The sequence below is a fragment of the Hippopotamus amphibius genome, chromosome 11 (assembly GCF_030028045.1).
Source record: "Hippopotamus amphibius kiboko isolate mHipAmp2 chromosome 11, mHipAmp2.hap2, whole genome shotgun sequence".
In the NCBI taxonomy this organism is placed as follows: Eukaryota; Metazoa; Chordata; class Mammalia; order Artiodactyla; family Hippopotamidae; genus Hippopotamus; species Hippopotamus amphibius.
The window spans coordinates 45,244,553-45,268,923 of NC_080196.1; positions in this window are offsets into that span (position 1 = coordinate 45,244,553).

Consider the following 24,371-nt stretch of genomic DNA (forward strand, 5'->3'; position numbering starts at 1 on the left):
CCTCTTCATTTAGTTCTTTTTCTGGGGTTTTATCCTGTCCATTCATCTGATACAAAGTCCTCTGCTTTTTCATTTTCTCTATCTTTCTGTGGCTGTGGTTTTCAGTTCCACAGGACGAAATACTGCTGATACTGCTTGATACTGCTGTCTGCCCTCTTGTGGAGGAAGCTATCTAGGAGCCTCCTGTGTGCTTCCTGATGGGAGGGATGGATGGTGGGTAGGGCTGGGTGGGTGGAGCTCAGTAAAACGTTAATCTGCTTGTCTGCCAATGGGTGGGGCTGTGTTCACACCTTGTTGGTTGTTTGGCCTGAGGCCACCTAGTGCTGGAGCCCACAGGCTCTTTGGTGGGGCTAATGGCGGACTCTGGGAGGGTTCACACCAATAAGCACTTCCCAAAACCCCTGCTGCCAGTGTCCCTGCCTCCTTGGTGAGCCACAGCTGCCCCCCCCCCCCCCCCCCGCAGGCAACCCTCCAACACCAGCAGGTAGGTCTGGTTCAGTCTCCTATGGGGTCACTGCTCCTTCCCCCTGGGTCCTGGTGAGCACCTTTTTTGTGTGCCCTCCAAGAGTGGAGTCTCTGTTTCCACCAGTACTGTGGAGGTCCTGCAGTCAAATCCCACTGGCTTTCAGAGTCTGATTCTCTGGGGATTCCTCCTCCCGTTGCTGGACTCCCAGGTTGGGAAGCCTGATGTGGAGCTCAGAACCCTCACTTTAGCGGGTGGACATCTGCAGTATAACTGTTCTCCAGTTTGTGAGTCACCCACCCAGCATTTATGGGATTTGATTTTAACGCAATTGCGCCCCTCCTACCATCTCATTGCGGCTTCTCCTTTGTCTCTGAATGTGGGGTGTCTTTTTTGGTGAGTTCCAGTGTCTTTCTGTCGATGATTGTTCAGTAGTTAGTTGTAATTCTGGTTCTCTTGCAAGAGGGACTGAGCACATGTCCTCCTACTCCGCCATCTTAATCCTATCTCTCTTTAATTAGTGACTTTTTAATGCACAATAAGGTATTGTTAACTACAGTCATCGTGCTGTAGTTACATCCCCATGACATTTATTTTATAGCTGGAAATGTGTAGCTGATTATTTTTATTTCGGCATTTATTTTGTATTATACATTGAAATCATCTTAAATTTTGAAAGCACCTTGCAGGAAATGGTTATGTAAGGTAGGTAGAATGAGTCACTGGGGAAGCTTTGAACATCATTTTCAAATAAAATTTAATAACAAGGGAATCTTCATTAAAAAGAGGTACTAAGTAACAAAAGCAAGCTACAAAATTGTAAAAACCCAGTTTGCTCCCCAAATAATTATGTATGCCTGTGTGTGTGTATGTTCGGGGGAGTTGCATATGCAAACAATTACATACATGAATCCTGGGAGGAAAGTTTTAGTGATGCTTATCTTTGGATGCTGGATGACTTAAAAATACTTTTCAATAGTATTCATGCTCCACCCCACACAGGAACATTCAGCTACAGTTTGAGAGAAGTCAATTTACAAGAAACAAGGATGACAAAGTTAGAACAAGGGTGTGTTGACATCATCTGGGTTCCTGGATCTAGTCATGTATATATCCAGCTCCCCGTTTGCCCTTCCCGAAATTTTGTTGAATATACAAATATGTTACTTATACTTTGTTTTTTGTTTTGTTTTCTTTTGTTTTTTTTCTTACATAGATTTAGCTAGGTTTTTATCATTTGAATCAGAGGGGTAGAAAGAGATTAATATAATCGCTATTATGAATTACATAGCTATGAAGTCTCAGTACATAAATCTTTGTCCTAATTTCTTCCCTTTTCCTTATTATAGATTTCTAGAAGGGACTGAGTATGTCAAAATCTTACTGGTTGCTGTTGCAGTTAAAAGAACCATGACATCGTTATCCTGGAGACCAGCCAGCCATATAGGCAGGCTTTGAAAGGGTGACCATGTGTGAGTGTGTGTTCACCATTTCAAAGTTCTGGCCCCCAGTTTTGAAAGTCAAGAAATTGAATTCATTAGTAAACACGAGGTTTAGAGAAAACAATATCAACTTTAATAGGAACGCCAGTGTATGGAATCGGGACTATTACCTTCATGTCAAATGAAATATTTACGGCATTTGATCAGTGCAGCTCTCTACAGGGAAGCCAAATTCTCCTACCTTCCAGGGCCATTTGGCAAAGTCTGAAGACATCTTTAATTGTCACAGCTGAGGAGTACTACTGGCACCTAGTGAGTTGAGACCAGGGATACAGCTGAGCATCCTACATTGCATGAGATGCACCGCCCCCCACCCCATGACAAAGAATGATGCAGTCCCAATGTCCAAAGAGCCAAGATTTTAAAACTCTGCAATAGAGTTTAAAACTCTACACTAGCCCAAAGATGCAAGCAATTCATTCCAATTGACCCTATATCTTCTTTCACAGGAAATACTGGAGCTACATTAATACTTTTTTTTTTTTCAACCTTTATGTTCCGTGTTCTAACCTCCATGCTGACCGTTTATCAGCTCTTAATTCAGAAGCCTCCAAACAGGCTACAACATAGTTGATTAGATTTCAGCTTTTTGGTTCCAGACACATCCGGTTCCTGTCTCCCTAGGATTATAACCAAGTCAACTTAATTGAAGTTTTAAGGTGTAGCCACTGTGCTTTACTCACGTAGAAAAGCTGGATCATAGGATATGTGTATTTCAGCTTTTGTAGAAATTGTCAAATTGACTGTATCAGTTTACTTTCCTTCCAACAGAGTCTTCTTCCATAACCTAACCAATACTTGGCATTTTCAGATTTTAAATATGTGTCAGTCTGGATATAAAGTAGCATTTCATTACTGGATTAATAAGCATTTTTTAAAATTATAGGATAGTTGAGAATTTTGTCAATAGTTTATTAACCATTCTGCTTTCTTCTTTGGCAATTTGCCTATAGTAGTCTTCATTCACTTTTCTATTAGCTTTTTAATTTTGTTTTAGTATTTCTTATTGACTTCCAGAAATCTTTATATTTCCTAGAGTTTAATTTTTTTTTTTTTGGTTTTTTATATTGTAAAACCATTCAGTAATATTTCTTTATGATAGCAGTCCTCATGATCGAAAAAACATTTCAGATCATTTTTGGTCTAAGTGTGTACCTGAGTGTCGTCTCCTGAAAAAAAAAAAAAAAAAAAAAACGCCTACCCCCTAATAGTTTAGTTTACTAATTTCATAGAAACAAAAATAATCATCAGATGTCTTATGTTTCAACATCTTTTCACTTTTAATAAATATTTTCAAATGAAATAATTTTCTAGTTTTACATATGTTTATGTCGTCTCCTTAATCTGCTCTTTATCTTTGAATTTGCTTCAAAATACAGATCTTCTGTAATAATTTCATCAATTATTACTTATATTTATGTAATTTAAGGTAGTCATAAATGTTTCACCCATCCACAGATTTTGAAATAGACAGTGATGTTATTTGCTGGAGTTTATCTTTACTCTGAGCAAACTACAACAAAGATTTGTTTTATTTCATACAGAGGTAAATAGCATGTCTCTCATTTACTTTTTCAGCAAATATTTATTGCATTCCCACTGGGTGATGAGTGGTGTTCTAAGTACAGGGAATACACTAGGATACAAAAAACAGTTAATCCCTGCCCTTAAGGAGCTGACCTCGAGAAGAGAGAGGCAAACAATCAAGTGGATAAATATGTAAAATACATTAGCTAGTGATAAGTGCCTAGGACAAAAGTTAAGTCCAAACAGTGAGTATCTGTGTGGGAGGTGATGGAGGGGAGTATGAGTTTCTACAGAATCTCCCAAAAAAGCCTCACTGAAATGGCATTCATGGAAAGATGGAAGGTTGAGGATATTTGGAAGAAGGGCATCTCAGCTAAAAGGCAGACCAAGAGCAAAGGCGCAGAAGCTTGAGGCTTTAGGCAGGAAGCCTGGATGGTTAGAGGGGAGGGAGCCAGGGAGACAGGGGGAGGGGATGAGATCAGAACGATAATGGAGGAGCCAGATGAGGATGCCTGCTTCATTCTCCCTAAAACGGGAAAGTCTGTAGTAGAGAGTGACCACATCTGACTTCCATTTTAAAGGGATCACTCTAGCTTCTGTCTTAAGGAAGGTCATCCAGGAGACAAGGGCATAGACAAGAGGAGCAGTTAAGGATGGAGGTATGTACACTTGTCTCTCCCTGCAGTTCTTTTTAAACCCACTCCAAACAAACCTTTGCCCTCACCATTTGTCCATTAAGGGTAAGCATGACCTCCACACAGGTAAATCCAGTGCTCAGTTCTAGGTCCTCACTTTAATGGACCTCTTAGGACCCTGATACCAAGCAGGACCCTGTGGGGATCTTGGGGACAAAAGGCTTCCTGTGTCCCCTGTCTCTTGATTACAATAAATAGGCTTCATTCATCTTCCATGACCTTCCCTGAGTTCCAATGGAGCAGGTTCAAGTATTTGTTAATTAGGGAAGAGAGGGGACCGCAGAGATAAGGGAGGAACAAACAGTCAAGAAAACAATAGTGCAGCCTTGGGAGCAGGGCCCTGGTTCCCCACCAAGGGATACACAACAATATCTTTGAGCTGTTTTGCAGATACTGAAACCCCCTCCAGGTGGAAGAAGTTAACAAGCATGTAGACCCCAGACTGTTTGGAACCAGAAGGGTGATGATGCTGACTCCCAGTTACCTCCCCACCAACCCATCAGAACCATTAGTATAAAACTCCTCACTAACCCCTCCAGGTTGGGACACACAATTTGGTGGGCACTAGCCAGCTGTGGCCCCCTTTGCCTGGCAAAGCAATGAAGCTATTTCACTCAAAACTTTGTCTCTGAGATTTAATTCAGTGTGGGGGTACAGAGGCCAGATTCGGCTTCAACTCTTTAATCTCAATACAGTTTTTCGCTTGGCTTCCAGGATGTCACAGTCTCTTCATTTACCTCCTAATTTACCTGCTCTTCCTTCTCAGCTCCCTTTATTTGTTTCACCCTACATCCCCAGACGCTGCATGTGCAGAATCCCAGGGCTCATTCTTCATCTTCTCTTCGCCACCTACACTGACTCCCTAGATGATCTCAGCCAGCCTCCTGGCTATAAATACCATGGAAATGCTGAATACCATGGAATAGGTCCCAATTTCTATTTCTACTGAGATTTGTCATTGAATTAAAACCTCATACATCTAGTAATCTGTGATGTTCATCCTCAGACAAGGCCATTCTTCCAGTTGTTTAGGCTAAAATCCCTGGAATCTGAAATTAGGGCTAGAAAGCCAGGCTACAGACATGTGAGTGTTATCACATATGATTTTCAAGGCATTTCCCTAAAAATTATGTTTTTGTTTGTCTCTAACAGGACAGTCGTGTAAGAAGTCCCTTTCATTTTTAAACAGCACCCTTCAATACAAATGTACTTCTTACCTGCATCTTAACTACAACCTGTCATAAATGAATATTTGTTACTGTCTGTCCATGTGATAGTCATATTATTATTAGCTCCTTTCAGTTTAAAATAAATCGATTTAGAAAATAGTCTAAAATTTTCTATGGGTATTGAGATTCAGTTGCACAGAAATGACAATAACTTTTACCAAAGTAACTTTTCCAGAGGATTTCCTTTCCCACCCACATAAACATATAAAGAGGAAGCCTCCGGGCCAGTTCTTCCCACTGCAAAGTAGAAAGATGGCAGGTCTCCAATGTGTGTGAATAGTGTAAGTGGTAAGCCTGGATGATGTAGGGACAAAACTGACTCTTTAAGTCATCATATTTCATGGCCTACACATCTTTCTGGCATTGGCGCATCTTGATTTCATTTTAACCATTTTTTCCAGCCATCTACAAAATAAAAATGTAAGGCTTTTACAAAGAAAGATTGAGAAAAAGAAATCCAGATATAAACAGTACGTCTGCAAGATTGTTAGAGCAGCTCCAATTATAATGAAAGCAGTGTTTTCAAGCTTCCTTGCATTATGAACATAATGCTGCCAGTATTTCAGAAGCCAGGGGTCTATTTATAATGGTCTTGGCCTCACTATGCCAAATCCTTAGCATGCAAACTGAAGCCAGAAAATCAAGGATCCAAATGACACCATGTAGAATGCCAAGGCTAGTTTCTTTTCCATTTCCCAAAGCCTAAGAAGACTAAGAGTTTAGGAAGCCCAGCTAAAAATACGCTTACCTTTCAATCTTCAAATGTGTGAAATAGAAAACAAGCATTTGATCTCCATTTCTTGATATAAATTCTACATACAGCAGCGTTGACAATATTTAAAACTGATTTTATGGCAAAGAGGACGCATTACAAAAAGAAATTAAGCCAAGAGAAGACCTCCCCTCTTTCTTGCAAGACACCATAGAGAAGCTTCCTGGTTTCAAAAAAAGAAAAGAAGCTACAATTATATTAAAAGACATAAGGATAAAATTGCCGGAGAACAAAGTCCTGCGATTATACCTGCTTTCTGTAAGTCTCAGGTGGTGAAGGAACAAAATGGAAGGATGATTGATGATAAACACTGAAAAACCGTGGTCTGTTACTGAGTAAAATTAGCTCACTGAGAACCTCCCTTCCCACATAAATTGTAATGAGAGTATTGGTTTTCATACCTACGTGTAATGAGGCCATTTCACAAACTAAAACACCCAAACTCTAGAACTTGAGCTATTTTTTTCCTCTGTTTTCCATTTCAACTATTGAATTAGTACCAGCCATCACCACTGTCTGTTTATTATTACCCAGGTTAAAAGCTGTGAAGCTCTGAACATTTCCTTTATAAAAATATCTTTCTTCCAAATAGTACTAAAAGTTTCCTTAGCCTCGATAGTTCCAAAGTGTCTTCTAATCCAAAAATGAATTATACTCTTTAATTCCATATCTATTGGAAATAGGTTAATAAACATTCTGTTTAGCAGACATTGGCTTTGTAAAATTGCAATTCAAGGGATACACCGATGTATACCTTCTCCTACTGAGGAGGCATAGGAACAATCGAATCTAACACCCGTTCAGACTCAGGACCCCCTCCAGATCCCCACACCTTGCAGCAGGGGAGAGCCTCATCCAAGCCTCCAGGCAAGTGACTGGAGCTAACATGGTCCCCTTCAGAGCATGTCACCACTTCAGAACCCCTTGTGTCACTCCAGGACCCCCTCTTTATCAAGGACTCTTCAGGATTATTTATGACTTAAAGGACAGTTTCTAAAGAGGGCAATGCTTAACAGGAAGACATAAATTAGGAGTTTGGGATTAACAGATACAGACTACTATATATAAAATACACAACAAGAATCTACTGTATAGCACAGGAAACTATATTCAATATCATGTAATAACCTATAATGGAAAAGAATCTGAAAAATTGCTGAATCACTTTGCTGTATACCTGAAACTAACACAATGTTGTAAATTAATGATATGTCAATTTAAAAAATGGTTTAAGAAAAAGATAAGGGAAGAGGACCACAGCCAAGGAATGCAGGTGGCCTCTAGAAGCTAAGAATGGCCAGCAGGGAAATGAGGACCTCAGTCCTACAGCTGTAAGGATCTGAATTCTGCTAACACCCTGAATGATCAAGAAAATGGATTCTCCATCAGAGCCTCTAAAAAGAAATGCAGCCTTGCCAACAACACCTTTATTTTAGCTTAGTGAAACCTATGTTAGATTTATAATCTGTAGAACTGTAAGATAATAAATTTGTGTTGCTTTAAGACTCTAAAAAAAAAGAAATACATTGTACTGATGGTATTTCCAGTATGCACTTTGCTTGTCACATTCCATGGTTGGCTGTTCCTGCCTCTGTGTAATAATGGAGATTACAAATCAGCCTTTCCTCTGCCATAGTGAAGTGAACTTGATTTAAAGATACTTAGGATCTGTGCTCGCTCCAGTCGGCGAGCGGAGCGGCGAGCGAGCGTGTGTGTGTTTTTTAAAGATGGCCGGAGCGGCGGCGGCGATGGCCACAGGAGCAGCAGCTGGAGCCGCCGCGGCAGCCGTGTCGGTGGCGGCTCCGGGCCGGGCCTCGGCGCCCCCGCCGCCTCCACCGGTGTACTGTGTGTGCCGGCAGCCGAACGACGTGAACCGCTTCATGATCGAGTGCGATATCTGCAAGGACTGGTTCCACGGCAGGGCTTCCTAGGTGGCGCAGTGGTTAAGAATCCTCCTGCCAATTCAGGGGACACGGGTTCGAGCCCTGGTCCGGGAAGATCCCACATGCCGTGGAGCAACTAAGCCCGTGCGCCACAACTATTGAGCCTGTGCTTTAGAGCCCATGAGCCGCAACTGTTGAGCCCATGTGCTGCAACTACTGAAGCCCATGCGCCTAGAGCTCATGCTCCGCAACAAGGGAAGCCAGGGCAATGAGGAGCCCGCGCACCACCAGGAAGAGTAGCCCCTACTCACCACAACTAAAATGAAGCCCGCGCACAGCAAAAAAGACCCAACACAGCCAATAAAATTAATTAATTAATTAATTAATTAAAAAATAAATAAAATAAGAACACTCTATGACATACATCAAAGCAAGATCCTTTTTGACCCACCTCCTAGAATCATGGAAATAAAATCAAGAATAAACAAATGGGACCTCATGAAACTTAAAAGCTTTTGCATAGCGAAAGAAACCATAAACAAGACTAAAAGGCAACCCTCAGAATGGGAAAAAATAATTGCCTATGAAACAACGGACAAAGGATTAACCTCCAAAATATACAAGCAGCTCATGAAGCTTAATACCAAAAAAGCAAATAACCCAATCCACAAATGGGCAGAAGACCTAAATAGACATTTCTCCAAAGAAGACATACAGATGGCCAACACACACATGAAAAGATGCTCAACATCACTAATCATCAGAGAAATGCAAATCAAAGCCACAATGAGGTATCACCTCACACCAATCAGAATGGCCATCATCACAAAGTCTGGAAACCACAAATGTTGGAGAGGGTGTGGAGAAAAGGGAACTCTCCTGCACTGTTGGTGGGACTGTAAGTTGGTACAGCCACTATGGAAAACAATTTGGAGGTTCCTTAAAAAACTAGAAATAGAACTACCATATGATCCAGTAATCCCACTCCTGGGCATATACCCAAAGAAAACCATAATCCCCAAAGAAACGTGTACCATAATGTTTATTGCAGCACTATTTACAATAGCCAGGACATGGAAGCAACCTAAATGCCCATCAACAAATGAATGGATACAGAAGATGTGGCATATATATACAATGGAATATTACTCAGCTATAAAAAGGGATGAGATGGAGCTATATGTCATGAGGTGGATAGAACTACAGTCTGTCATACAGAGTGAAGTAAGTCAGAAAGAGAAAGACAAATATTGTATGCTAACTCACATATACAGAATCTAAAAATGGTACTGATGAACTCAGTGACAAGAACAAGGAAGCAGGTGCAGAGAATGGACTGGAGAACTCGAGGTTTGGTGGGGGCGGGGGGTGAAGGGGAAGCTGAGATGAAGCGAGAGAGTAGCACAGACATATATATACTACCAACTGTAAAATAGATAGTGGGAAGTTGCTGTATAACAAAGGGAATCCAACTCGAGGATGGAAGATGCCTTAGAGGACTGGGGCGGGGAGGGTGGGGGGGACTTGGGGGGGAGTCAAGGAAGGGAGGGAATACGGGGATATGTGTATAAAAACAGTTGATTGAACTTGGTGTACCCCTAAAAAAATAATAAATAAATAAATAAAATTTAAAAATAAATAAAATAAATAAAATAAAATTTATTTTCTAAAAAAAAAAAGAAAAAAGATACTTAGGATCAATTACTTAACTCAGAAATATTTATATGACATGGAAATGCTGTCTTTTGGTGGATGGTACTCATTCCTTATGGACGCCTTCTTTCTAAAGCTAGAACATTTAAATTCTTTCCTTCTTCCACTTGGCTATTATCTACTTCTCTTGTCCTTGATAGAGTTCTTTCTTTACAATTCCATCCTGATACTAGTACTTAACCAAAATCTCCACTTTTTAAAGTTATTTTGTAGTTTTCACAAATCTAAAAGACCTTGTGAAATTATATTAGAAGGCAATAGGCATTCTCATTCATAAAATGAGAAGCTCATGGATTACTTATTTTAGAACCAACTGTAAACAATCTATGAAAATTCTCCATCTTTTTTTATTATAGCACTTTCCTTGGTTTAGCCTTAGTAAATTTGGAAGTCTCCTTCATGTGACCTAATATTTTCTCTCCACTTCAGCAGTATTACTCCTGATTACTAAGGTTTTTGATCTATTAAATAATCTGTTATCTTTTAAAACTTAGCATTCTTTAAGTATTTTTGTAGTGCAACTTCATGTAATTAATTTCCATGTAATTAAATAAAATTGAGTTTAACACTGTGTTATTTTTTAATTGGAAATATTTTTCAATGTGTTTAAGAACGGGAACTCAGTCTAGATTTTCAAAAGGAAGGGAGGATAAAGAAAGAAAAGAAGTGCCAGTGTTGTATCATAGTTTTAAAACTTTGAAATGATTACCTGACTGAACAAGATGGTAGTAAAAAAACTCACAGAACAAGAGATGAGGTTTTTCTTGTTATAAAAGCAGTAATAGAAAGGAAATTTCTCCACATTTTTTGAAGGTCTATTTATGCATTTTATGAATCACTTTGCTGTATACCTGAAACTAACACAATGTTGTAAATTAATGATATGTCAATTTAAAAAATGGTTTAAGAAAAAGATAAGGGAAGGGGACCACAGCCAAGGAATGCAGGTGGCCTCTAGAAGCTAAGAATGGCCAGCAGGGAAATGAGGACCTCAGTCCTACAGCTGTAAGGATCTGAATTCTGCTAACACCCTGAATGATCAAGAAAATGGATTCTCCATCAGAGCCTCTAACTTTATGAAGTTCTACCACAAGATGAATAACAGCAGAAAAGCTATTGACTACCATGTTCAAAGGAGTTGGAAAACATAACATGTGTGGATTACCCATCTTCTTTTCAGCGAGAAGAAGCATACATTGATTCTTTTGAAAAATGTCATGATTAAAGGGCTTGTGGGAAGACTTCTGAAATTTACACATAGGTCCACATTCATAAGCCCTTCCACTGGCCCTTTCCAAACCCCCACAGTGTTGCCTTAACGTAAACCTCATACACTACAGTTCTGTTCAACAGCGATGATGGAGCCAAATTCATGCTTCTTATTTTGAATATTGTGCATTTTTAAGGAGTTTGATCCATGCTTTCTACCCATGAAGTCAGCAAGAAGTGTTTCCCTGAGGCCAGTGAAAGGAGTGAGGTAGAGGCAGGCAAGGCAGGAGAGTCAGATTGCCGGGAGGTGGAATATGTGATAAAAACGAGAGAAAAGAGTGAGAAAGTGCTCCCTGGTACCACACCCAGTTCAGCCTTGAGTGACAGAGGCACGTGCACTGCTGGGCTTTGTGAAGCTGAAACAGGAAGGCAAAGAGGCACCAAGATGGAGTGGACATGTGTGCTTTTATTTCCTAGAACCCTGTAGGTAGTTGTCAAGCTCACTTCACAATTACACACACTCACAGACACACAGACAAAATCATTGGAAGATCGTGAATTCAATTCCATGCTGATTGGCAAGATTTCTTAAGGATGGTTTTAGTCTCCATTGACATTAGGTTTGAAATTGATGCTGTTATGTAACTTTTTTTAATGACACATCTCAGGTACAAGTGTGTTTCTCTAAGAAATATTCAGCTTAAACTTGTGAGTGCACACAAGCCTCAGGATGCTTTTTAGTAGGTAGACTGGTTTGTAACTAGACCTTTTTTGTGTTTTATTAAAAATGAGATAGTATCTTTCAAATTTCCTGATAATTAGGGAACCATGCTTATTTTTCAGAAATGTAGATAAACATTGGTGAGGAGGAAGTTTGAATAGGCTTCATAGAATGAAGTCTGGGGATAATTAGTGGACTATCCATCTGAAAAGTCCTTAACACTGTTCTGGAAGGAAATGCTCACAATTATTTGAAAGCATTCATTACATTTGCCAGCAACCATTGCTAATATTGGTCTGATGACTCTTTTGGATCCGGAAGCCTGTGATATTAAAAAACTTTTGAAAACAACAAGGTCCTACTGTATAGCACAGGAAATTATATTCAATATCCTGTGATAAACTAGAATGGAAAAGAATATGAAAAAGTATATATATATATATATATATATTATATATATATATATATAAGTCACTTTGTTGTACAGCAAAAATTAAACACAACATTGTAAATCAACTATACTTTAATAAAAATTTTTAAAAATGTAATGAAAATATAAAATTCACCTCTTAAAAAAGATTATAAAAAGTAAACACTTTTGATTTTATTTACCTTTAGACTAAATATGTGATTTAAAATTTTAAATTGTGAAAGTATTGAGTAAACTTTTTGTCTGATGCCTGGGGATTCACTTGATTTTTTTTTAAAGAAATACAATGTGACCAATTTTTGTTTTGTCTTTTTGTCTTTGGTGTGTTTTTTCTCTCCCTTTGGAGCAATGCAATGTATAGGAGATTTTGGCATTCATAGAGCTAGTAAAGGAAGAAAGATAGGATCAAGATTAAATGTAACAACGTATAGAAAACACGAAATGTCTCATAGAGTTTCCTGCATATCACAGGCTCTCAATAAAGGATGATAGTTTAAAACTCTTAGTTGCTATCACGTGCCTATCTATGTTTTCACTTGTATAACCCTCACACTATGAGGGAGGTGGCGAGATTGTTATCCTCATTTTACAGACAGGAAACTGAATTGCAGAGAAGTTAGGCAACTTGCCCAAGGACAGACAGCTGGTAAATGGCAGGAGGGGGCCTGAATTCAGCCATCTGCTGGATGGATAAATACAATGGATCAAAGGGCAAGTTTGCCAATCACAGAAAGTGACCAGAACATGGTGCCAGAAGGGCTGGAGAGGTGGGAGAAGAGAAGATCACAGGGACATGTCAGCTGTTTTCTCTTAAGGACACTGGGATATCACTGAAAGGTTTTGAATCAGGAAAGTACATGAATGAACATGCCAGATTATTGCTTGACTGTGGTATGGAAAACCAATAACAAAAGGCAAAGTGGATCTCAAGAAACCGGTTAGGAGGCTTATATAGAATCTAGCAGGAGAAAAGTTTTCCAGGTCCAGGAAGCTGGTGTGGGAGATAAAGAGAGGCTTTGGGGAAGCATTTCATATCCTAAAAGCATTCATTCTCCCTAACTAAAATTCCCATTCAAGAAATTCCGTTACCTGATGAGGCCACTTAAAGGCACTGAACACTGCAGTATAAACACCTAATTTAATCAGGTTCAAAATTCAGCATAAGTGCATCTTCCTTGAATGATGATCCTGAGTTAAGATGAGCTTGTCAGATGCTCCAGTCATCACCTCTCATAGCATTTTTAAATAGTGTCATTGTATAATAGTCTTTTACTATCCAGTCTCTCTTTGAAACCATGAGCTCTTTGAGAGCCACGTGCCATTTGTCATGGGATCCCCTGAATTGGCACTGTGCCCATCAGTGGTTACTTAATGAATGTTTTGTGGCTTTTGAATGGAAAAGGAGAATGTAGCTGCATCCCAAGAGTGGTTAATTAGCTCAAGCAAATTTGTACCTGGGCAAATTTGTGGTATATATGCCTTTGGGTAAGGAGCTTTGGGTGTGTGTGTGTGTGTGTGTGTGTGTGGCAGGAGGAAGGAAGATAAGATGTCATTTCTTCTTTAGGAAGTCATCTCATACTTCCTAATAAGTCATTACACTAGACAGTGAGTTCCCATAATAAGCATGTTTTTTTCTTGTGCAATCTCACCTCTACCTAAATCCATCATCCCCTGCTGTCATCACCTACACAAACCCTTTTCTCAAGCAATACACTTCCACACTTCCATATTTCACTGGACTTAATAAAATCAAAGAAATCCACATGGAGAAAAGTCCTGGAAAAAGTGATATAAATTTGTGAATTACAGAGCGAGCAATAGAATCTCTTATATACTCATTCTCCGTCAACAATTAGAAATAGTTTGTGAAAAAAGTCAAATGATTTTCTAACTCCCTTGACCTCTTTCTAAAGTCAACTGGAATTGATATTTGTTGCATGAAACATTTGTTGAATTTATTGAGTGACTGTTAGATGCAATTTCTATAAGGGCTACACAAATAAAATTTTTATTCAAAATAAAAGAATGTCCCTCCCAAGAAGATGAAATTTGTGTGGAAGCTTACATAAATAAATTTTGTATTCTAATGACCTGAAGAAAATATCTAGCCACCCATGGAATTCTTATCCTTCATGGAATGCTCCCAATCACAAATTAGTAATTACATCAAAACAAAGAAAAAACTAAAGATTTGCTGAAGAGCAGACTAGACTTTCTAACCCAGTGTAACTGTAGAAGTAAGCACTGAAATCATCATTTTGACTTTGCTACAGACCATTTGTATCATTTTTAAAGGACTTATTTTGAGTCATAGCAGATATAGGTTCTAATTCTCTACTTATCATTTGGGGGGTCTCAAGTCACTTATCTATAAATGAGGACAATAATGCCCACTTTCAGTTGTAGGAGCTGAAGGAAATAATGTATATTAAGTATCTAGCATCGTGCCAACCACCAATAGCAAGCAATTAGCCATAATCAACAGGCCAGCAGGCAGATCCTAAATTAAATCTGTATTTGAGACCTCAGCTATGGATCCCTCAGAATAAGCTGTGTAGCACATTAGCTGGATGGGGACTTTCAGGGAAATATGCCAGGAGTGGTAGAGAAACAGGGGTGGAGGAGGGGTGCTTAGAGTGGGCTGTGTTTTTATGAGTGTGGTTCCCCAATAGAAATTTCTTTCTTGGGTGGGAGGAAGAATGAGGGAGATAATGATATTCCCAATGAAGCCAAAAAGATTAACCATACTGAATACACATAAGTGCTGAATACAACCAGCTGATAGGGATTTTGCTCTGTGATACACAGAGTCAATTATAGGCACTTTGGAAAGAGTTTGGACCTGTGCACCCGTGTTTAGTGGCTGGTTTCCTCAAGTATGTGATGATGCACATAACACCCAGGAAAACACAACTGAGCCCTTGAGCTCCATCTCCTCTCTCCGTGTCTCCTTCGCTCCCTTGTGTCTGGACAGATAGGAGACATGGAGAAAAGAGAAGCATCCCCTATATTTATCATCATAGAGCATCTACTTGATGACATTTATGATGCTATGTCTGAGATGCTGACTCATCTGTGGAGGTGGAACATAGCCACAGAGAGAATGTGGGGGGAGAAATCCAACAAAGGAAGAGCAGTTGTAGTCAAGACAGTCACTCTAAAATATAACCCGCTGAAATTGTAAAATCGAATTGAAATATTTTTTGAGACCAACATGGTTATTAAGGAGTCAAAAGCAGGTTTATGAATCAAATTCTGGATTGCAGAATAGCTGTTATATTCCGTTAAGATCTGTTACTAAGCTTCTCTGTCTGGAAAAGGACCAGTATGTTTCAGATCCTCTGTAACAAATCACACCAAGAGAAATGAAGGAGTGGGACCAGCCACTGACATATATTCATGACTGTCCATTCAAAGAAGGTGTTTCCATGCCTGCATGCTGATATTTAAATAAATGCTACCCATTAAAATTTACATCGCTGATTGTAACTCTCGGATCTTCAATAACTTTACTGCCAATAAAAAAAATGAGAAGGAAATCATGGGACTATGCCAAGCTCTCACAACAATTAAAAGCCCATAGTATTAGCAAGTGTTTAAAAGATTTTCAACATCTTCTGCTTGGAAGAAAGAAAAAGAAAAGAAAGAAAGAAAGAAAGAAAGAAAGAAAGAAAGAAAGAGAGAGAGAGAGAGAGAGAGAGAGAAGAAAGAAAGAAAGAAAGAGAAAGAAAGAAAGAAAAAGAAAGAAAGAAAGAAAGAAAGAAAGAAAGAAAGAAAGAAAGAAAGAGAAAGAAAGAAAGAAAGAAAGGGAAAGAAAGAAAGAAAGAAAGAAAAGGGGAGAGAGAGAGGGAGGGAGGGAGGAAGGAGGAAAGAAAACTCAAAGAGAAACATACAAAATATATATAAATGCCATTAATTCTTGAAAAAATAAGTATTTAACCGTCCATTTAATTGATAGCATTTTGCCAAAGGAGAGCCAAAAAATCCCTGAAAGTAGCTAGAAATCCTTGTGACACTGTAAATCTCAGCCTTTCTGAGAGCAAATGTTATGGCTGAAATAGTGAACTCAGAGAATTGGTTACTTCTCTTTCTACCCATTTCACTGATAAATGACTTTTTAGTTTGAATCATAAAGCTAGCAAGATTGATAAATTACTAATAGAGATGAGAGGATTTTTCAATTGGTTTTGTAACTTTAATAACATCAAGTAGGTGACAGCTCTAGCCAGCTACAATGCAGGGAAATACCCACTGTATGGGTTGTTACCTTGGATGTATTATGGACACCAAGATTAGTGCCGACTGTGGGAATGTTTTATTTCAAAGAAATAGAAATTTAAAGAGAACTAAATACTATTGGCATCATTTCTGGGATAGTTAAATATAGATATTTTAAACACACAATTAAGAGTATATTTACTACTGTGTGAAAGTAATTTTTAAAAACTGCCATGAAACTTTGGGGACAATATATCATCTCTTTCCTCAGGGGTGACAAATGAAAATATAAATGCATTAAGGCAATGTATCAAAGTGAAAAAAATGCCTAGTAAGTATAGTATGTGCCCAAATCCATATGTTCTTTTCAGCATGTACAGAGGCTCCAACGTTCCCGCTAAAGTTTAGAGGAGTTTGCTGCACCTGAAACTAACACAACATTGTAAATCAACTATACCCCAATAAAACTTAAAATTTAAAAAAAAGAGGAGTTTGCTGTATACATACAAAGTATACACTCTTAAAATTTAAATGTTTGTTCTTGGCCATAAATGATTCGCCTCTCATGTGTAACATATGATGAGGTTAAAATAATTTTTAAAGGTGTTTGTATCTTGAAAATATGCATGACATAGTCTATGTATGTTCATAAATGTGACCTCAATAGAGCAGGTCCTTGATAAATATTTTATTACTTCTCATTGAAGCATCCCCTGCAGGATGGTCTGGCTAGATATCACAGAACAATGAAAACACAGACTACATCACACAAACTGACTGCGAGGAATTATACTCTGCTTGATGAAAAAGTAATACTGAACGCTTACATTTTTAAGAATTCTCGTGAACTTATAAGGATAATTAGAATGTTCCTGCTGGTGCAAGTTATTGAAAGTAAGAGTTTTCAATGTAAAAGGGTCTTAATGAGGAGAGGTTCAAAAAAAGTTTTGACTAGAAGCAAGGATTCAGAGAGTTACACACTTTCTTTTAAAAGTGTGATGTAGTTGCTGTAGTTTTTCCTAACATTTGGGGTCAGAATGTGAGGCCAGGCAAAAGGGCAAAGATGATTCAAGACCAGTAGATTCATTTACTTTGAGCCAATTATAACGAATATCACATCAAGGCTGTTTACATTTCTGCTGTCATCCATATGCATTAGCGCCAGGTTAAGTGCAAGCCATGAGCCCCGTGATGACTTCATAAATCTCCACTGTCGTTAGATAGCAAAGTCCAATGCCCTAGCCTTACTTCCTGGGAATAACCTTTGATCTTCAGATCAACAGTAAAAATAATTACTGGCTGTGGCCAGAGCAGGATTAGTCATCTCGGTTCTGAGCAGCTGCACAGCTGGAGACAGATGTGTGGGTCTCCTGCAAGGATCCTGAAGCATCTTCCCCAAGCGTTTACATCACGCTCATCATTCGTTTATCAGAGGCCAAATGTTTCTCTTTTGTAAATGTATGTAAAACATTCTCAGAATTTCAAACAATAACAGATCAGGGCTACATGTGGCTGAAATGCAAAAAGGAAATCTCCCATCTGTCCAAATCAAACTGTTGTATTATCAGAAGATGAAGGCTAAAAACAACACACACACACACACACACACACACATTATTTTAATATAGATTTCAATAGTTTGTTCATGGAGAAAATAGTATTCAGAGAAAATGCCAAAAATTTAAATAAGAAGAAAATTACTTAAGATGTGTCAACCTATGAAATTGATTTTTATAAATTGTTTTTTCTTCTTTTCCTTATTTCTCCATATTGTTATCAACATTATTTGTAGGAAAAATAATCTACATGAATACAACATCCCATGCAAAATTTTATATTTATTGTTGATAGCTTTATATGTCATTTATACAGAGATTATTCATTCATTTATTCAGTAAGTATTATTTCGAGTCTATTAGGTGCTGGGTGCAGTTGTAGACACTGGGGATACAACTGTGAATAAGACAAAATGTAACTCTATGGGCTCAGAGGGAAGACAAATTCTACTGAGAAGAGAGAGTAAATGAAGAAATAAACAAGCAACAAAACTGAGAAATGGGAGAGTAACTGGGGCGGGTGGGCAGCCTGCTATAGATAGGGTACCGGTCAAGGTAGACCTCCCTGAAACTGGTGCCTCCTGGTGTAAGACTCAATGATGGAAAAGAATCAATCATGAGAGAAATGGGGTTAAAAACTGTCTAGGCAAAATGAGCAGCAAGTGCAAAGTTCCTGTGGGGGAAGGGATGTGGTATGTTAAGGAACAGACAGAAAACCAGCATAACCTGGGCTCAGAGAACTTGCAGGCACTAATTTTCACTGGGCCTTAGAGGCTATGGTAAAGAGATCTGACTTTATTTTACACATATTTGAGGTTTTTCTAAGCATATTTTGAATCTTTTCCCCCAAGGATCATGGATAGCATGGAAAGGCTAGAACTTTCCCTTTATAAGTTAATGAATAAGAAAGAAAAATAGGTACAACAAGGCCTATTCTAACATTAAAAAAAAAAATCATTTAACAGACTCTTCTTGTTCTGAAAAAGAAATATATAATCCAGCCAAGTTTTTTTTTTTTTTTTTTTCTATCTCCTTAGGCTATTGTCAAACACAAAGCAATAAGGGAAATTTCAGGTTAGATTTCATAACTGTCAAAAACCTCTTGGGGCTGATTTTTACATTTTATTGAGTTTGGCTCCTGGATGGTCTGATTTGCCGGGACTGCCTTTCCTCGGGTGTCACACAGACACAGATTAAATAAATTTGCAGTATTTCAGGAACTCTATTGTTTTGATTCCCCTTGTTCACGAGGGCTTATCCCACTTCTTCCTCACTTGAGAAATGACCATCCAGAGGTCACACCTTACTTGAAACTAGCTTAGGATTGACAAAATTTTTAACCTAAGCAATAAGTTCCCAAAGAAGTGAACAGCATTTTACTAAAGAATTCATTAAATTACCATTATTTTAATTTAGCTTCTCAAAGTTAATAACCTTTGCTGATTAAAATCCAATACGTGACTTGTAAAAACAATTAGAAAAGTACAAAGAAAATCTCACATGTAATTCCATAACCCAGAGATAATCACAGTTAATATTTTGGTTTCTATCTCCCAGAATTAAGCCTTTTTAAGTCTACCTACTTTCTTATTACCTGTTTGCTTTTTTGTTTGTTTTTAACTTAATTTACAGGGTTTCATATTCTTCTAAGACACAGAATTATTGATGATAATTGATGAACCACAATTATATAATGATACCCTACTACCAGACATTAAAATGGTTCTAAATATTCCCTTTTATTTAAAAAAGTTTTCTGAAGCTGTAAAACTCCTAGAAGAAAACAGGGGAGTAAGCTCCTTGACACTAGCCTTGGCAATGGTTTTTTTAGATTTGACACAAAAAGTAAAGGCAACGAAAGCAAAAACAAACAAGTGGGACTACACCAAACTAAAAAGCTACTGCACAGCAAAGGAAACCATCAACAAAATGAAAAGGCAATCTAAAGAATGGGAGGAAATATTTGCAAACCATACATCTGATAAGGGGTTAATATACTAAATATACAAAGAACTTATATTGAACAGCAAGAAAACCAAACAACCCAATTAAAAATTAGGCACAAGACCCAAATACACATTTTTCCAAAGAAGACAAACACATGGCCAATAATTACACGAAAATGTGTTCAACATCATTAATCATCAGAGAAGTGCAAATGAAAATCACAATGAAAGTCTCACACCTGTCTCAATGGCTATTATCAAAAAGACAACAAAAAAAAATGTTGGCCAGGATTCAGACAAAAGGGAACCTTTGTGCACAGTTGGTGGGAATGTAAATTGGTGCAGACACTGTGGAAAGCAATATGGTGAGTCCTCAAAAAAATAAAAAATAGAACTACCATATGATTCAGCAATTCTACTTCTGGGTATTTATCTGAAGGAAATGAAGACACTAACTTGACAAGATATATGTAACCCTAAGGTCATTGCAGCATTATTTACAATAGTCAAGATATTGGAACAACCTAAATGTCCATTGGTCAATAAATGGATAAAGAAAATGTCATGTATGTATGTATATATATATATATATATATATATATATATATATATATACAGACAATGGAATATTATTTTGAGTGAAAAAAAAGGAAATTCTGCATTTGTGACAACATGGATAAACCTAGAGGGTATTATGCTAAGTGAAATAAGTCAGACAGTGAAAGACACATACCATATGACCTCACTGATTTGTGAAATGCAAAACAGACGAACAAACAAACAAAAAATCTGAATTCGTAATTCTTAGATACAGAGAACAGATTGATGGACAAAATAGCTGAGGGGGGTCAAAAGGTACAAATTACCAATTATAAAATAAACAAGTCCTTGGGATGCAATATACAACATGAAGACTATAGTTGATAATACTGTGTTGTATATTTGAAAGTTCTGAGAGAGTAAAGTTCTCATCACAAGGAAGAAAATGTAACTGTGTGTAGTTATCATTTTGCAATATACATATATGAATATTGAGTCATTACTTTATACACCTGAAACTAATATAATGTTATACGTCAATTTTATCTCAATTAAAAAAAAAAGATTATCCAGCCCAAAACGTTGATAGCACAAAGGTTGAGAAATCCTGGCTCAGGGTAAGAAATGGATAATCTTTGGAATTGAATGAGATCTGTATTATCTGTGGACTAGAGAACAGGGGTAGTTGGTCTACAGAGAAAAAGAGGAAAGAAAGAGTTTCTCAAGAGAAGTACACACAGGAAAGCGAATAGCTTCCTAGTTTTTGGTTTCTGTAACTTGATGGAATGGCTACATTCTTACCTCAGGTTCCATGAGCTATAGAAGCAATACATAGTATCCTTGTATTAATTCCTACTTAAACTAATCACAGTTGGTATCTGCTACTTGGTCTTTCTTTGGACTTAGCCTTAAGAAGGAGTTCCAAGAAATTGTACATTTAGTGCAGAATATAAGTGGAGGATTAGTGATTAATGCACAAAAAAAGGGAAGGAAAAAACTCACCCCCAAAGCAAAATAATTCTACATTGGGAAGTGGAAAGAGCAATTAAATTAAATTATTAGTGAATACTAAATGTGAAAGAAAAAAAAGGTATTTACAATAGGCTTAAACTTGTAAAGAGAGCAACAGAAATAAATTGAAATAAGTATATGGGGCAAAGTAAGTTCCCCTTTATTTTAGCCTAGTGTATTGAATATCCTGAGTCCATTTCCTCATATGCAAAACCAGGGTAATAAAAATGATGTGAGCTAGACCCTTTCACGTGAAATGAAAGAAACCCAACTCTGTTTTATGAGCAATCTTAAATACACCTCAAACCAGCCACTTGTTCATCAGAACTCTCTTTATCTTTCTTCTTCCCTCCTACTCCCAAGTCTCTCCCTCATTCACTTTTTAATAGCAGTGTTCTTGGGATATAATGTATATACCATAAAGTTCATCCTTTTAGAGTCTATAATTCATGAGGTTGTGCAACCCTCTCCACCATCTAATTGCAGAACTTTTTCATTATCCTAAAACTAACCCCGTACTTATTAGCAGTGGCTCCCCATTCTCCCTCCCCTCCGTTCTAGTCACCCAATAATCCACTTTCTGTCCCTATGGATTTATCTATTCTGGACATTTCATATAAATAGAATCATATAACATGTGGCTTTTTGCATCTGGCTTCTTTCACTTAGCCTAATGTTTTCAAGGTTCATCCATGTTGTAGCATGTGTCACAACGTCATTCCTTTTATCTTTATTGCTTCATTGCTTCATTTTTCTGATTCTCTCTGGAGACCAAAGGCCTCAGCTGCTCTGGTCCACATGGCTGCCAACAGGTCTGGAGCTTAACTCCTTACAGTTTCACTCACTGAAGACAGAATGGCTCCACTCTCTGGGACCCAGATGCAGAGAGAAGAGCTCTGATTGGTTAAACTTTGGCAAAGCTCATCTTTAGACCAATCAACAGGTTAATGTGTGAGTAGCCTACCTTGGGTTCCTCCTGGGTATCCATCAGCTGTAGTCAGGGAAATATCATCAGGTTATGAAAATGTCTGATTTGAGGAAGCCATGTGGAACAAAGATGGAATCATATATGGGAGTTACATTTCCCAGAATATTTGGGGATGGGTGAGTGAAGAGAAGAAATAACATGTTCAGTGTAATTCACATGTCCAACTAGCAAATAATAACATAAATATAACAAAATTAAGTATATGCCAGTATAAACTTTGTCAATTGGTTTATCGAAGAAAAGCTTAGGCATTCTAGATAAACTGTGAAAGGACTGTGGAAAAAAAAATAGTTGCCAGGATTTTTATTAATAGAAATCTATAAGTAATGAACACTGGTAACAACTCTTTGCTGATTTTTTTCTAGGAAAGCATAGGGTTTGGTGGGATAGAGTAGAAATGAAGGCCAGATAAACAGATTAATGAAATGGACAAATAAGTCATGGTATATTTATGCAATGGAACACTGTGTAGCAGTGAAAATTGATTAATCACAACAGGCAGCAATAGATTAGAATCTCAAAGATGTACTGTTGAGTGAAAGAAGTCACAAATAAAACATATACTATGATTCTATTTATATAAAGGTTGAAAACAAAATAATTTATCCAGGTTGTGTATATATATATATATATATATATATATATATATATATATATATACACACACACACACACACATGTATATAAACTGTGAGAAAAGCAAGTGAATTTAGCATGGTGGTTATTAACTGATGGGGGTAAGGAATGACTTTGAAAGAGGGCTAGTAAGGTAGGAGATGAATTTCTAGAGATAAGATTCTTTCTTTCACTGTGACAGGGGCTATATGGATATATACTTTTTATTATTTTAAATTATAGGTGTACATTTTCATTCACTTTTGTGTATATGATATATTTCATAATTTTTAAAAAAAATGTATCCCCCCAAAACAACTAAGAAGGGAAGAGAGAGAGAGAAAAAAAAAATGGATATGAGAATGAATTACAGTTTTGTTTTTGTTTTTTTGAAAAGAAGACAAGTGTTCCAAACTTGCAGACCTTTTCTGTAGTGAGAACTGGCCAACATTTATATGTTGCTAAAGGTATATATGGAGTCAGTGGTGAGGAAAATGTTTTATGTGACCTTCAAGATGATGAAAATGTTTTGTTTTGTTTTTTTAATTAATTAATTAATTTATTTATTGACTGTGTTTGGTCTTCGTTGCTGTGCTTTGCTGTGCATGGGCTTTTTCTAGTTGCTGTGAGTGGGGGCTACTCTTTGTTGTGGTGTGCAGTCTCCTCATTGCAGTGGCTTCTCTTGTTGTGGAGCATGGGCTCTAGGCATGTGGACTTCAGTAGTTGTGGCACATGGGCTCAATAGCTGTGGCTCATGGGTTCTAGAGTGCTGGCTCAATAGTTGTGGCGCATGGGCTTAGTTGCTCTGAGGCATGTGGGATCTTCCTGGACCATGGCTCAAACCTGTGTCCTCTGCATTGACAGGAGGATTCTTAACTACTGCGCAACCTAGGAAGCCTGAAGATAATGTTTTTTCAAAAGAACATGAGAGAGAATGCTGAGAATTCAGTTTAGAAAATGTTTTAATCATTCCAAGATTTTGTGGTCAAAAATAATATATATCATCTGTAAAATATATGTAGGTATTTTTTAAACTTATGAACAAAAGGTGTTTATTATGTACTTTTAAAACATGAAAATTTTCAGTGAGAATTTAGACTGTTAAAATCATTAAAATGTACAGCTTCAAAATAGCTTGCAAGGAAAACTGATTGACATCAAAGAAGATGGACATTTAATAACCAAATTACAGCAAAAATTTTGGATCAGTGTATTATTTTGAATTATCTTTTCTAGTTGACAGTTTCAAAACCAAGCTTAAAAACAAACTGAAATCAGAAGAGACCGTCAAATCGCTGTCACATCAATAAAGATTCTAAAAACAATTTTATAATTAATTCAATTACATTGCAC